At 45.3% G+C, this 13,064-nt stretch overlaps 1 long non-coding RNA gene across 1 annotated transcript in view; it reads right to left on the reverse strand.

The window, feature by feature from the left end:
- Positions 1-6,799: 6,799 nt before the first annotated feature.
- LOC109297026 overlaps positions 6,800-13,064 on the reverse strand; it is a 13,905-nt gene continuing 7,640 nt past the window's right edge. The window contains exons 2-5 of the long non-coding RNA XR_002097159.1: positions 10,985-10,988; positions 9,124-9,134; positions 8,765-8,766; positions 6,800-6,810 (exon numbers count right to left, since the gene is read on the reverse strand). This is a non-coding gene — a long non-coding RNA (uncharacterized LOC109297026). The remainder of the gene's footprint in view (positions 6,811-8,764; positions 8,767-9,123; positions 9,135-10,984; positions 10,989-13,064) is intronic.

The raw sequence follows: 13,064 nt of genomic DNA on the forward strand, positions 1-13,064 counted from the left end.
GATGTTCAAACAAGAAGCCTTTGGTCGGTGGGTCACTCCTTCTTCTGAAAACTTGGATGTTCTAATTTGGGTACAGAGGAGTTAGTGCTATGGTAAAAGACTTTGCACCAGGTGCATTTTGCAGGTCTTGAGTGCTGTACAAGCTATGATTATCCTCTTGGCTATTCTTAATGTCACTCTAGTACTAACATGTTGTTCCTGTTCAACTGTAGAGAACATTTGGCAAAAATAGATAACATCAGCTGGGCTTTAGCAGAAGAGGGCTTGAAGCATGTTGGGAAGGGGAGCTGTGAATTCAGCATTTAGTACTCTGTCTGGTGTCCTCAATGCATGATGAAGCGGAGACTTGAATATAGTTGAAAGCACATATGCATCTGGAACTGGGGAAGAGGATATTAGCCTAGCCTGTATGTGGGGACTAGCAATTACATTTGTCAGTACTTCCATTTCTAAGCTTTAAGTATTCCAGGAACAAATGCTTTGGTTTCCCCTTTAAAGTAGGGTAGAATATAAATGGCAAATGGGGCTTCTGCACTGTGCCAGGCAAATGAATTAGCATGATATATCATGGAAAATGCTATAGTCAAGAGGCTAACTTGTTCTGCCCCATGTTTGTACCTAGCTGTCCTCTCTTGTAAACATGGTGGATCTCAAAACAATACCCCTGATGCACAGTTTAAAAATGACTATAAAACCTCTGCACTGGTTGTTAACAAAATGAAAAGGTATTTTCTTCCTCTGAAGAAAACCTGGGACTCTTCTGATTTATTAACATTTGAATCAAATGTGCCTTTCTGAATAATCTGTTCTCTTAAATTCTCTCTTCCATCTAATATTGATGCTTTGAGATAATTAGTGCCAGAAATAGAGAGGCTCTGGATTCATGGCCTATAGGAACACACACTCTTTACAATCCAAGTTTCTCCAGTTTACTTCTGCCTTAAGTAACTGTTGCCCTGATTTTAAAGTTACTGTTGGAATAAGATAAAACAGACAAACCAAGCTTTCTAAAATATGGCATGGTAGGCTAGAGTCAAAAAAAGATCTTTCTTTCCTTTCTTCTCACTCTGAGGCAAGAATTTCTACAAAGGCAATGTGCCTGATAAGGGGACTCTAAATGGCTAGAAATATCACTCAAAAAAAAAAAAGAAAAGAAAAAAAATTCTAACTGTTGCTGTTTAATATTTGAAATTTGGCATTTAGATGCATTCAAGCTTACATAATTTTACTAAATGACTTCCTGTTCAATAATGTATAAATCATATGTAGTTTTAAACTGCTATTCCAGTTCTAACAAGAGAAACACATAAACTAGAAATATAGTGCTTGCTTATACCCAAGAAAACTTCCATTTTTACTTAAGGAGGAATGTTCAAGACAGAGCCCTCTCATAAAGAAAGTAGAAGGTGAGTATATGCTTTGTCTTGGGGAGGCGGGAGGGGGGAGGAGCTAACCAGCATCATCCTTGTTTAGCTTGCTTTGCCAGCTTTAGTAAAAGAAAGACTAAGAGTGATGTGGCTTCTGTAAAGATTGCTTCTTGTCTAAGGGGTTGGTTTGAACATTTCTCTGTGCGACGGAATGTTAAATAGGGCAGTGCACACATGGCAAAATGATGCATTTCACACATGGGGAAGATACTATTTCTGATACAGTGCATGTGCACAAATGGTAATACTTTACCTTAAGGGAATTGCATTCAGGAGTTTGTAATAAGTCGATATATCTTGCAAGGTCAATTTGTAAAACATGACTTGTCCTGTATATTACTTTCGATTTATAAAAATGATGTGGAATAAAACCATCCTTTTTACAACTGTAGAGTTCTCCAAGAAGCTGCAGCACTATTCAGCCTTCTCTACTCACCCAGATCTCTGAGTCTTGTGATATTAAAAGATGGTGTTTTCTTTGCTGCTTCTATTCCACATAGCTCTACTGGTAATGCTGCAGTACTTCACAGTGGGGCAGTGGTGCAAGGGGCTGCAGTTGCAGCCTAAGGTCCTCGTAGAATGGTTGTACAAACAAAACATGTGGCCTCTACTATGTGTTTGAAATGCATGTAAACATTTCCCCCCCTTTTTTCCTTCAACATATTTGAAGGTAAATGTTATCCTCATTTTACAAATAAGTCATCAAGCTCTCTGCTCTCTATTTAAGGACATGTAGGCTAGGAGTAAGTATGGCATTAGAAATAAGGGTTGTCAGATTTCAGTTCTCACTGCCTTCCTCATACTGCTTCTACTACCTTGTTGTATACAGGTGTTATAATATAATAACATGCATTTGTGCAAATGACTTATCATATTGACTCATCTGAGTTAATATACAAGCTTCCCTTTCCTACATAAACATTTGCTGTTTTTATGTTTGGTCTCTGCACTGTTTTATTGCCCTTCACTGTGGTAACTGTGTGTTGTATGTGTGAGAGACAGAAAAGCATATTTCCTTGGCAGATGCAACAGTGCTTCAAAGGAAGAAGAATAGGTGGGGGGGGAGGGAACTTTGGCAGGACTATGCTGGTAGCAGCAACTGCCCATGTAATGACACAGATGGGAAGTATTATCTGCCAGAACCTGGACTATGTGTTCTGCATGTAGGGAGGACCTACAGATTTTCTCTATCATTTTTCCCTTACCCTTTTTACACATATTTGTTCTTCCTCCCTCTCTTCTCCACCCCTCTGCCATCAGTTACAGAATTAATGGCCTTGTGTCAGAATCTTTTAATGCATCTGCTGTGCAGGCTCAGGCTATGAGAAGTATTAGCTGAGGTGGCCTAGGAACATCTGGGTAACATCTGTCTGCTGTCACACAAAAGATTGTAGGTGGCAGAATGTTAATAAAGCTAATTGGTTATTAAGCTCTTTTAGGCCTTGAACAATACTATGTTGGAATGTCTCCAAAGTCCTTGGAGTTACTACATGGAATCTTTTCCTGTTTGTGGTACTGTGTGACCATGAAAAGCTGGGAGCAGGGTTACTTTGAATATCCTAAGGAGTCTGGCTGTAGATACTGACAGATGGTGGTACATGGATTTCCCATTTATATAGCAACTTTCTCTCCAGAAGGACTCCAAATTTATGTTGCTGATGGTAACTAGCAGCTGGCTATCCCCAGCCCAGCCTTAACCTGAAGTATAATAGTGTGCGACATAGGTGGCTCATGCAGTTGTTCCGTTTTCCGGCTCAGTTCTCGATTGTGATACCTTGTCACGGATCATGCTGCTTTCATGGAAAGCTTTGCCACCAAACTCCCCACGAAGAAGCATTATTCAGTCTCTCCCTGAAGGACCCACTGAAGCCAACCCTGGCGTGGCTTTACAGAACGCAACCCTCTCCCTCTGAGAACCTGCCTCTGTGTCCCTGGCTTCCCCAGTGACCTGTAGCACCTTGGAGAGCTCCTTCTTTGGTCAACTCCTAGCAGGAGGAGGGGTTTCTTTTTCAAAGGGGGAGAGGGAAATCAGAGTGCTGATGTTCCAAATAGCACAGCAGACTCCTGCTTCTAAACAAATAGCCTTTATTCTCCACCGCCATCCCTCTTGTCCTCCCTGGAACTACTCTTTTTCTCTACCTTGTCTCCCCTGGGATTACCCTTTCTCTCCCCAGCCCTCTCCGAGCCTGTCTCTCCCCTTGTGTTTAGTCAGCCATACTTGCCATAAAATAGTTACAAAACTTTAGTAGTTAACATGGACACTAATGCTTACCCAATAAAATTAAACAAGGTCATGAGAAACCAGTCATAGAGCAGTCTGCAGCCTGTTGCCAGGCTCAGACTGCCATCTCCCCTTGGGGCAAAAAGGGCATCTAGCTGTCCTATTTGTGAAACAATGGATAGAAAAAAAGGGTCACACTGAACCCCCCCATTTCCCCTGCAAGAACTGAATTTTAGAACTCAGCTCACTTAGTCTTTTTTTATCACATGCCTTCATACCCAGGGTCACCAACTAATAGTACCCACAGGGTTTCTGCTGCTAGAGAATACTAACTGTTCAACAAATACAAAACACCCTTTCCCCAAGAAGTCAGGTGGGGGCTAGGAAGAACAAGGGCTGAAAACACTCTTCCTGCAGGCCAGAGGGAGTGATGATAATTTAGGTTTACAAAGATTATTTTATATGCTCTGTAGAAACCCCAATGGGTGTGTATTTAAACAAAAAGGGGAGACTTCCATCAAAGGACTTGATTAATACATAAACAGGTATTAGCTTAAATAGGTAGGTATCCTACACTGATTAATTGAAAGCTCAGGTGCATTCAACTCCAGTAATATTCTGGCTGTCACTGGAAAGTGTCTGAGAATAGTTGCTGTTTGGGTGTCCCAGGAAGCTACCCATCTCCCTTCTCCCTGTGAAGGGATCAAGAAGGTGGCAAATAATCACTGGTGAAGCTCAGGCTTCTGCTGCCTTGCAATTTACTTCAACTTCTGTTGCCTGGGCTACGTGAGATTGCAACTCCCTCTAGCATGTAGTATTTACTAGCTGGAGATGGCTGTTGACATAGGCAACTTGTACCGCCTTAGTCAGGGGGGGATGTGCCAACTGGGGGTGGGGGCCCCCCCCATGGGCAAGCCTGCGGCTGCTTCTGGGAGCACCTGCAGCTGCTTCTGGGACAAACAGCAGCCAGTTGTTGCAGCCACTCCAAGAAGAGGCCATAGTCACTCCCGAAACCAGCTGCAGCAAGTGCAATGATAGGCTGGTGCTTGTGGGGGGGGAGGGAGAGGGGGAGGGCACCGGCGTTCCCACCTGCACCCCCATCCATCATCTAAGCAGCAAGCACAGCCATCAGGGGGTGCACTGATGCTCTCAGGGGGTGAATGTGCACTCCCTACACATTGCCACTGGCTACTGAGATGTCACAGGTGTCCTGTGCTGATAGGCAAGCAACTGTAGCTGCTTTGAACTGATCCACTGTTTCTGGATCTGGTAATGGTTGGAGACTTCCTTCTGTAGGGCTTGGAGGGAGCCACCTGCTGACCTGACCTGTTGTCTCAGGAGGTCTGCTGCTTGTTTGGAGCCCAGATATGAGATCTCATGGAGGGACTACTGAAGCTCACCCGGCCTTCTAACTACTATCCCATGCTGCTCATCTATGGGGGCACCAATGATGCTGCCAGAGCATGTCAAAAGTAACTACAGGGCTCTGGATGCAAGAATGAGGGGGTCTGGGACTCAGGTTGCGTTCTCATTGATCCTTCTGGTCAAGGGAAATTGCCTGGGAAGGAGCAGGTGCATCCTGCAGATCAAGATTGGGCTGTGTAGGTGGTGTCACCAGCAAGGATTTGGCTTCTTCAACCATGGGACATTGTTCCAAGAAGAAGTATTGCTGGGAAGATATGGGATCTACCTGATGAAGAGGAGGAAGAGTCTTTGCAGGCAGGCTTGCTAACCTAGTGAGGAAGACTTTAAAACTAGGTTCACTGGGGGATGGAGACCAAATCCCTGAAATAGATGGGGAAGCAGGAAACCTGGAGGAAGAGCAAGCAGGAAGAGGTAATGGAAGGGGGGTGGGAGGAGTAGGGTTTTTCCCTCCCCCATACTTCCTGAGAAATCAGGGCAATCAACTAGTTACCTCAGGTGCCTGTACACAAATGTATGGAGCCTGGGAAACAAGCAGGAAAAATTGTAAGTCCTTGCACAGGCACAGAATTATGACACAACTGGAATAACAGACTCTTGGTGAGACAGTTGGCATGACTGGCGCACTGTCATGGATAGGTACAAACTGTTCAGGAAGGACGGGGAGGGGAGGAGGAGGAGGAGTTGCACTTGCACTTTATGTAAAAGAGCCATATGATTGCTCAGTGCTCCAGTATAAAGCTGGAGATAGGCCTGTTGAGAGTCTCTAGGTTAAGGGAGAGAAACACAGGTGGTGTTGTGGTGGGGGTCTGCTACAGAGGAAGTGGTGGATGAGGCTTTCTTCAAACAGCTAGCGGAAGCTTCCTGGGCACAGGCCTGGTTCTCATGGGGGGCTTCAAAGTTGCCCTGACATCTGCTGGGAGGGTCATAGAGTAGTGCACAGGTAATCCAGGAAGTTTTTGATGAGTACTGGGGACAACTTCCTGGTGCAAGTGCTGGAGTGGCCAGGCTCTTCTTGGCCTGCTGCTCACGGACAGGGAAGTATTGGTGGGGAATGTAGTAGTGAGAATGATAGCTTGGGCAGCAGTGACCATGATAAATCACAGAGTTCAGGATCATGAGGGAGGGAAGAAGGACAGACTTTTTGACTTGTAATTACTTTATTCAGGGGTTCAGGGATACAAAAAGGGTGGCCACTTACAAAGTGAAAACACAAACAAATTACTACCAAACCAAACTAAACCAAGAATACCATATCATTGCATCCAACACATCACACTGTGACAGACACCTTCGCTACATTTCACGTCGTGTCTTACATGCTAGTTATGTGGTCAGAGTGCCAGCCACACAGTCATAACAATAGATAAAACAATTCATACCCTGCTCCATCCCATCATACACGTAACAAAACCTTCAACTTCCCACACAAAAGGAAAGCAAAAAAAACAGCCCGGTGAGGGCCAAGATGGAAGGACAGCAGCAAAGTAAGAGCCCTGGACTTCAGAAAAGCAGACTGACTCACTCAGGGAATTGATGGGCAGGATTTCCCCCTGGGATGCCTGGCTATGGGGGATCCAGGAGCGCTGGCTGTACTTCAAAGAAGCCTTACTAAGAGTGCAGGGACAAACCATCCCAATGTGCAGGAAGACTAGCAAGTACAGCAGAAAGTCAGCTTGGCTTAGCAGGGAGCTCTTCAGTAAACTAAGTCACAAAGAAGCAGCTTATCAGAAGTGTAAACTTGGACAAATAGCTAGGGAAGAATACAAGAGCAAGGATAAAGTCAGGAAGGCCAAAGCTCAATGGGAGTTGCAGCTAGCAAGGGATGTGAAAGGTAACAAGAAGAGTTTCTATAAGTATGTTGGTAGCAAGAGGAGGTGGCAAGCTAGTAACATAGGATGCAGGAAAGGCTGAAGTGCACAATGACTGTTTTGCTTCAGTCTTCACAGACAAAGCCAGCTCCCAGACTACTGAACAGAGCAACACAGAGGAGGCGAGAAGCCCTCAGTAGTGAAAGAACAGGTTAGGGTCTGCATAGAAAAAGCTGGGTGTGTACAAGTCCATGGGGCTGGATGGGATGCACCTGAGGGTGCTGAGGGAGTTGGCTGATGTAAATGCAGAGCCATTGGCCATCATCTCTGAAAACTTACTATGATCAGGAGAGGTTCTGGGTAATTAGAAAAGGACAAACATAGTGCACATATTTAAGAAAGGGAAGAAGGAGAATCCAGGGGATTACAGACCAGTCAGCATCACCTCAGTCCCTGGAAGAATCATGGAGCATCTCCTCAAGGAATCCATTCCTAAGCACTTGGAGGAGAAAAATGTGATTAGGAACAGTCTGCATGGGTTCAACAAGGGCAAGTCATGCTTGACCAACTGGATTGCCTTCTATGAGGAGGAGACTGGCTCAGTGGATGCAGGGAGATGAGTGGATGGGATGTACCTTGATTTTAGCAAGGCTTTTGATCTGATCTCCCACAGAATTCTCACAGGCAAGCTAAGGAAGGATGGGCTGGATGAATGGACTGTAAGGTGGATAGGAAACTGGCTGGAGCATCAGGCTCAGACAGTAATGATCAATGGCTTGATGGTCTAGTTAACAGCCAGTATCTAGTGGAGTGCCACAGGGGTTGGTCCTGGGACGATTTTGTTCAATGTCTTTATCAATGGCTGAAAAAGGGCATAGAGTGCACCCTCCACAAGTCTGCAAATGACACCAAGCTGTGGGGAGTAGCAGTTACACAGGAGGGTAGGGCTAGGATTTAGAGTGACCTAGACAGATTGGAGGATTGGGCCAAAAGGAATCGCATGAGGTTCAGAAAGGACAAGTGCAAAGTCCTTCACTTAGGATGTAACAATCCTATGCATCAGTACAGGCTGGGGGCTGACTGTCTGGGCATCAGCTCTGCAGAAGAGGACCTGGGGGTTACAGTGGACAATAAGCTGAATGAGCCAGCAGTGTGCCTTGTTGCGAAGAAGGATAATGGCATATTGGGCTGCATTAGTAGGTGTGTTACCAGTAGGTCAAGGGAAGTATTTATTCCCCTCTGTCCAGCACTGGTAGGGCCACATCTGGAGTACTGTGTTCAGTATTGGGCCCCCAGCTGTAGAAGGGATGTGGGTAAGTTGGAGAGAGTCCAGCAGAGGGCAGCAAAAATGGCTGTGGGGAACATGACTTGAGGAAAGACTGAGGGAACTGAGTTTATGCAGTCTAAAGAAGAGGAAGCTGAGGGGGGGATATAATAGCAGTCTTCAACGATCTGAAGTTGGGTTCAAAAAAGGATGGATATTAGGAAGAGTTCTCACTAGGAGGGTAGTAAAACACAGGAACAGGTTACCCAGGGAAGTTATGGAAGCTCCATCCTTGGAGGTTTTCAAGACCCAGCTAGACCAAACTTTGGCTAGGATATTGTGGACCATCCAGTTGTGGATGGTTATGCTTTGAGCACGGGGTTGGACTAGATGACCTCCTGAGGTTCCCTTCCAACCCTAGCTTTCTAGGGTTCTATGGCATGCAAAAGGCTCCCCTTGGGATATGCCTAGTCCTGCTGGAAGTGCCAAGTAATAGTGTGGTTAAATGTGGACACTTAAGGCCCTTGTTACATAGTAATTTTGAGCAGCTCCTGTTACCCTAGGGTGTAGCCACTATAGGCTTCACCGTAGTGTAAACATCCTACCTTGTCATCTCCACCACTGGCCTGGATCAGGCCAACTGCTCCCCTCCTCCACCCCCCCCTCCCCGCCTTCCTGAGCACCCCAAATTCTACCACCTGCTCCTAGCTTGCTTGTGGCTGCCAATGCTCTCTGTCCCAAGGGAACAAGCACAGTAGGGTTTTATGCCAGTTTATGGGTTGATGCCACCCAGAGAAGAGCAGTACCTTGGGGCAGCAGTGGTGGCTGGGCCCTGGCAGGTAGGTTAACCCTTTCTTATCTGCTCCCCACAGCATGGGCAGCCACAAGTAAGCAGGGAGAGCTCTGAAGAGAAAGGGGAAAGCATGGAATGGGAGGGGATGGGATTCTTACTTTTTAGTCCTCCATTCCCTTGCTCACCTGAAGTGTGACTGCTCCCAACTCAAGCTAAAACTGACACTCATCAACACCTGTGCAGCTGACAGTGTAAGGTGTAACAACTGAATGTCTACACTAAGCTCTTTCCATCTCTTTGGTTGATGTGGATTAGTGTTGATGCTATCCGTAGTAATGGCTATTAATAGAGCACTTCCTTTTAAGAGCACATAACATGTACTTCAGTGCTCTAGTGGCAGAAGTTTAAAAATCACTGTGCCACTGCTGTCAGAGTCATACTACTTATGATAGAATTAGCATTTTTGTGCCCCATTGCCTAAGAAGTGCTTACCGCTGTGGTGTAGTTCACAAAGCTTGGCTTTAAATGCACCTCTTCTGGTTCACATGGAGTTAAAATGAAATTTAAAAGTTAATAGGGTACCTGCTCCAATCCCAGAATTTTGGGGCTTTGTAGAGCACAATTTGCTCTCTGGCTATCATTGACTCTGATCGGATCAAGGGCAAATAACACTACAGGGGCATGTCCAGATGAGAGTGGATGCACAGTATGCAGCACTGCATACTTGTCTACAGCGCCACACGCAGGCATTCCCCTCACTGCTAGTTTGCAGTCCAGGGTTGGGGGCATGGTTTATACCAGGAGATCCTGCTGCTGGATTCTTGCAGCTGCAGCCCCCGGAGGCCCTTAGGACCCCAGGTAAGGTTGCTGGGGCAGCCCAGGTGCTGGCCCCAGCCTCCTGTACTCCACCTGGGACAACATGGTGCACACCAGAGCACATGTGCACAAGTGTTTCCTGGGGACAAGAACAGCAGTGGTACTGTTTATCCACAGAGAACAGCATGTTCCTGCTCATGGGACATGCCCCACAAGGTTTAAACACAATATTTAGGGCCCCTTTCTACTTTCTGGTGTGGAGTCAGGGCCTTATAATTCCTATGAAAGTAGCTAGAAGATCTGTTTAGTGCATAGCTACTATTTTAACTTGTATATATTACCGCAGGCATGAATGTGTTTTTCCATATGGGGTAACAACTTACCCCGATGCATTAACATGGGCTTGGGGTAACTTGTTACCCCAATGCAGTTTCTATATAACTGACAGGCCTAGACCTTTTTGGCCACCTCAGGTGGATGCATCTGAATGGTCAGTATTCATTCAGACCTCATGTGTCCACTTCAGGTATCCATTGCAACTAGTGGATGGCCATCCTCCACTCCTCTTTTGCTTTTGGATAGGGAACTTCCCCTAGTTTCTTAGGTTTCAAAGTAGTCCAAAGTTGTGCTGTTGCTGTCAAGCATGCATTATGACCTGTCAGTGGATGGAGAGCAAAAGAAAACCAGATGTCATCCACGACTACAATAAAAGCCAAGGGTGGTGTGGATAACCTCGACCACTTAGTCCATATGACCACCTGTAGATGAAAAAAATTCAACAGGTGGCCAAATTATACTATTTTACAATACCCTGGCATTGCCAGCCTCATTTGGCTAGGCCACAACACAAACTAGAAGCAATGATCACATTTAAAAAGATAACACTTTTTGCAGGAGCTTGGAGAACAGCTGATTGATAGACAAATAAAATGAAGAATGAGGGATATACATGATCTGTCTAAGTCCATCCAGTCTAGTATGACCCTGTGACAGGTGCACTCCTTCAGGGTCCATCCACTGGTGACCCCACCCACCTGTTATGGGCCACCTGCCCAACTTCTCACCTTCCACATCTTCTAATTACTCAATTAATAACAAGGTGTTAATTAAGTGGGAGGTTGCTCATTTACTGCCTTACTGCAAGGGGGTACCATCTGCAGCTCCTTTCTTCCCCTACACCACAGCCCAAGCCTCACAAATGGTACTCATATCATTTAGTCTGGGCCTTACTCTACTTTGGCCCCTTTGTCCTCCCTGGGCTCTCCATGGCCATATCTCACTCTGTGAGTCACTAGGCATTCATCAATGCTGCCCCCTCCCTGGGGCTGCCATGGATCCCCATGAGGCCTCCTCCAGCCCCAATAGCCTCACCCAAACCTCTGGTTCTAAACAGCAAACACAAAACACAAGGCCCTAGGCTATAACAAAATCTAAGCCAAATGGCTAAAACATCATTCAATCCCTACCAGGAAATTGTCCACCCCATAACAGCAACCAGAAGCTACTCATGCAGTCAGGCTTCTCCCCTCTGCTTGCTCCAACAAAGCTCCTTCTCCCTTGACTGCTAGCAGGGAACTGCCAGCTTGGCCCCAGCCCTGGGGTTTAAATGTGAACCAGGCCCTGCCCCTTCCAGTCAGCTGACTGCTGGCAGGTGTGGGTCACCAGCTAACTCTGGTTGCCCTGCCAACCACCAGCTGGAGCTCCTCACTCACTGCTAGGGCTTTTCCATAGCAGTTTCCCCTCTTTAAAAGAAGCAGGGTACCTAAGTGCTCTGTGACAGATCCCTAAATTACAAATTGCCACAATGCACCCCAGTAGAACCTTCTGCAAGCATGAGTGGGCATTGTGCTTTTTGTCCAAGGACAGATGACTGCAAAACCCGGAAACAATGTGAAGATTGAAAGCAATTTGCTTGTGTGCACCATAGTATATCACTGCTGCCTTGTGAGGAATGCAATATTTAGTTAAAACAGTTAGGAAATGTTTTTGGAAGTAACTGTTGATTTGAAAACAGTCTGAACTGCAGACTTAGCAAGTTCATTCACATTTTGAAAATCTAAAAAAAAATTAAATGTTGTTTATAATTCTAGTTAAATAATATTTTGGGTTCAAATCATCATAAATACTCCTTCAAACAATTTGTATGTTTAATAAATAGTTTTTGGTACCTTTATACTGTTGTCACTGGTTCCATTTTGTTCATGCAGGTGGGGTAACAAGTTACCCCATGAGACCAACAATGTTAATTGCAGGGTAATGTTACCTCATGAGAACAATAGTTAGTTTCATGAGAAGGGATGAGGGTTAAGCTGTATGAGAGTTCCAGTAGCATCTGGAGAAGCTAGAGCTCTCATACTGGATGCAGGTTTAGCTCCATGCCAGGACTGAGTTTCAGTTAAATTCCAGAAGATCTTTGGCATTTTGAGGGGACAGTAGTGCTGCCTGGCAAGTTCTCTGAAGGCAGGGTACCGAAGCAACTTATAAATTAACTTAAGTTTTCCAAAGACAGATCCTGGCAATGTAAAAGTGACTGGCTTGCCAAAAGAAGAGGGAAAAGATCACTGTGATATTTCTGAAGACATCTTGAGTAATTTTGGGAATTCCTAGATCTTGGCTGGGGCAGCTGCTGGGAGAGGTAGAGGAAGACCAACTAGAGAGAAGTTCATGATGGAAGGAAGTACTGTGAAACATCCCTGTGCCCCACCCTCCTCTACTTTCAGGTATATTAAATGTACTGAACTCAAATCCAAGTTCATTTAAGGTTAGCAATGAATATTTAACATAGCAGTTATTGTGAGGTGGAGTTTGTCCCAGGGGAATACTGCATAGAATTATGGTATGTCAAATCAGTCTGCTGGTTTTTGCAGTTAATCCACACCACAACACAGAGACTGACCATCTGCTTCAGAGTTAAGTTGGACTTACGCTTAGTCCTTTCTGTAACAAAGACCATATCAAAACCATCCAGCTAGAATCAGACCCTACTTCTTTTCCTTTTGCATTGCACTGCTGCAGTGGAACTGCTGCCTTTCCCATTATTGGATTTGCTCCGGCTCCTGGTGTTAGTGGTCTCTTTCTCAGGCTGTGCACGTCAGTCCATGCTCCCCTGGGTAGTTTTGTTCCTTGCCCACCTGAGTGCTGATACTATGGTAAAAATAACTGCACGGAAATGAGAGCACTGATTGGGATTTAAATAAAATTTACATAAAACTCTGCCTTGAGTACTAATTAATTAGGTGTTAAGAGCCACTAAATGGGGCCTGTCTAATGTGCCAAGTGAGGAATGCTACCAATAACACCTCACAAATGC

This window comes from Gavialis gangeticus, unplaced genomic scaffold (genome assembly GCF_001723915.1).
Source record: "Gavialis gangeticus isolate Ggan-Ray unplaced genomic scaffold, GavGan_comp1, whole genome shotgun sequence".
NCBI lineage: Eukaryota > Metazoa > Chordata > Crocodylia > Gavialidae > Gavialis > Gavialis gangeticus.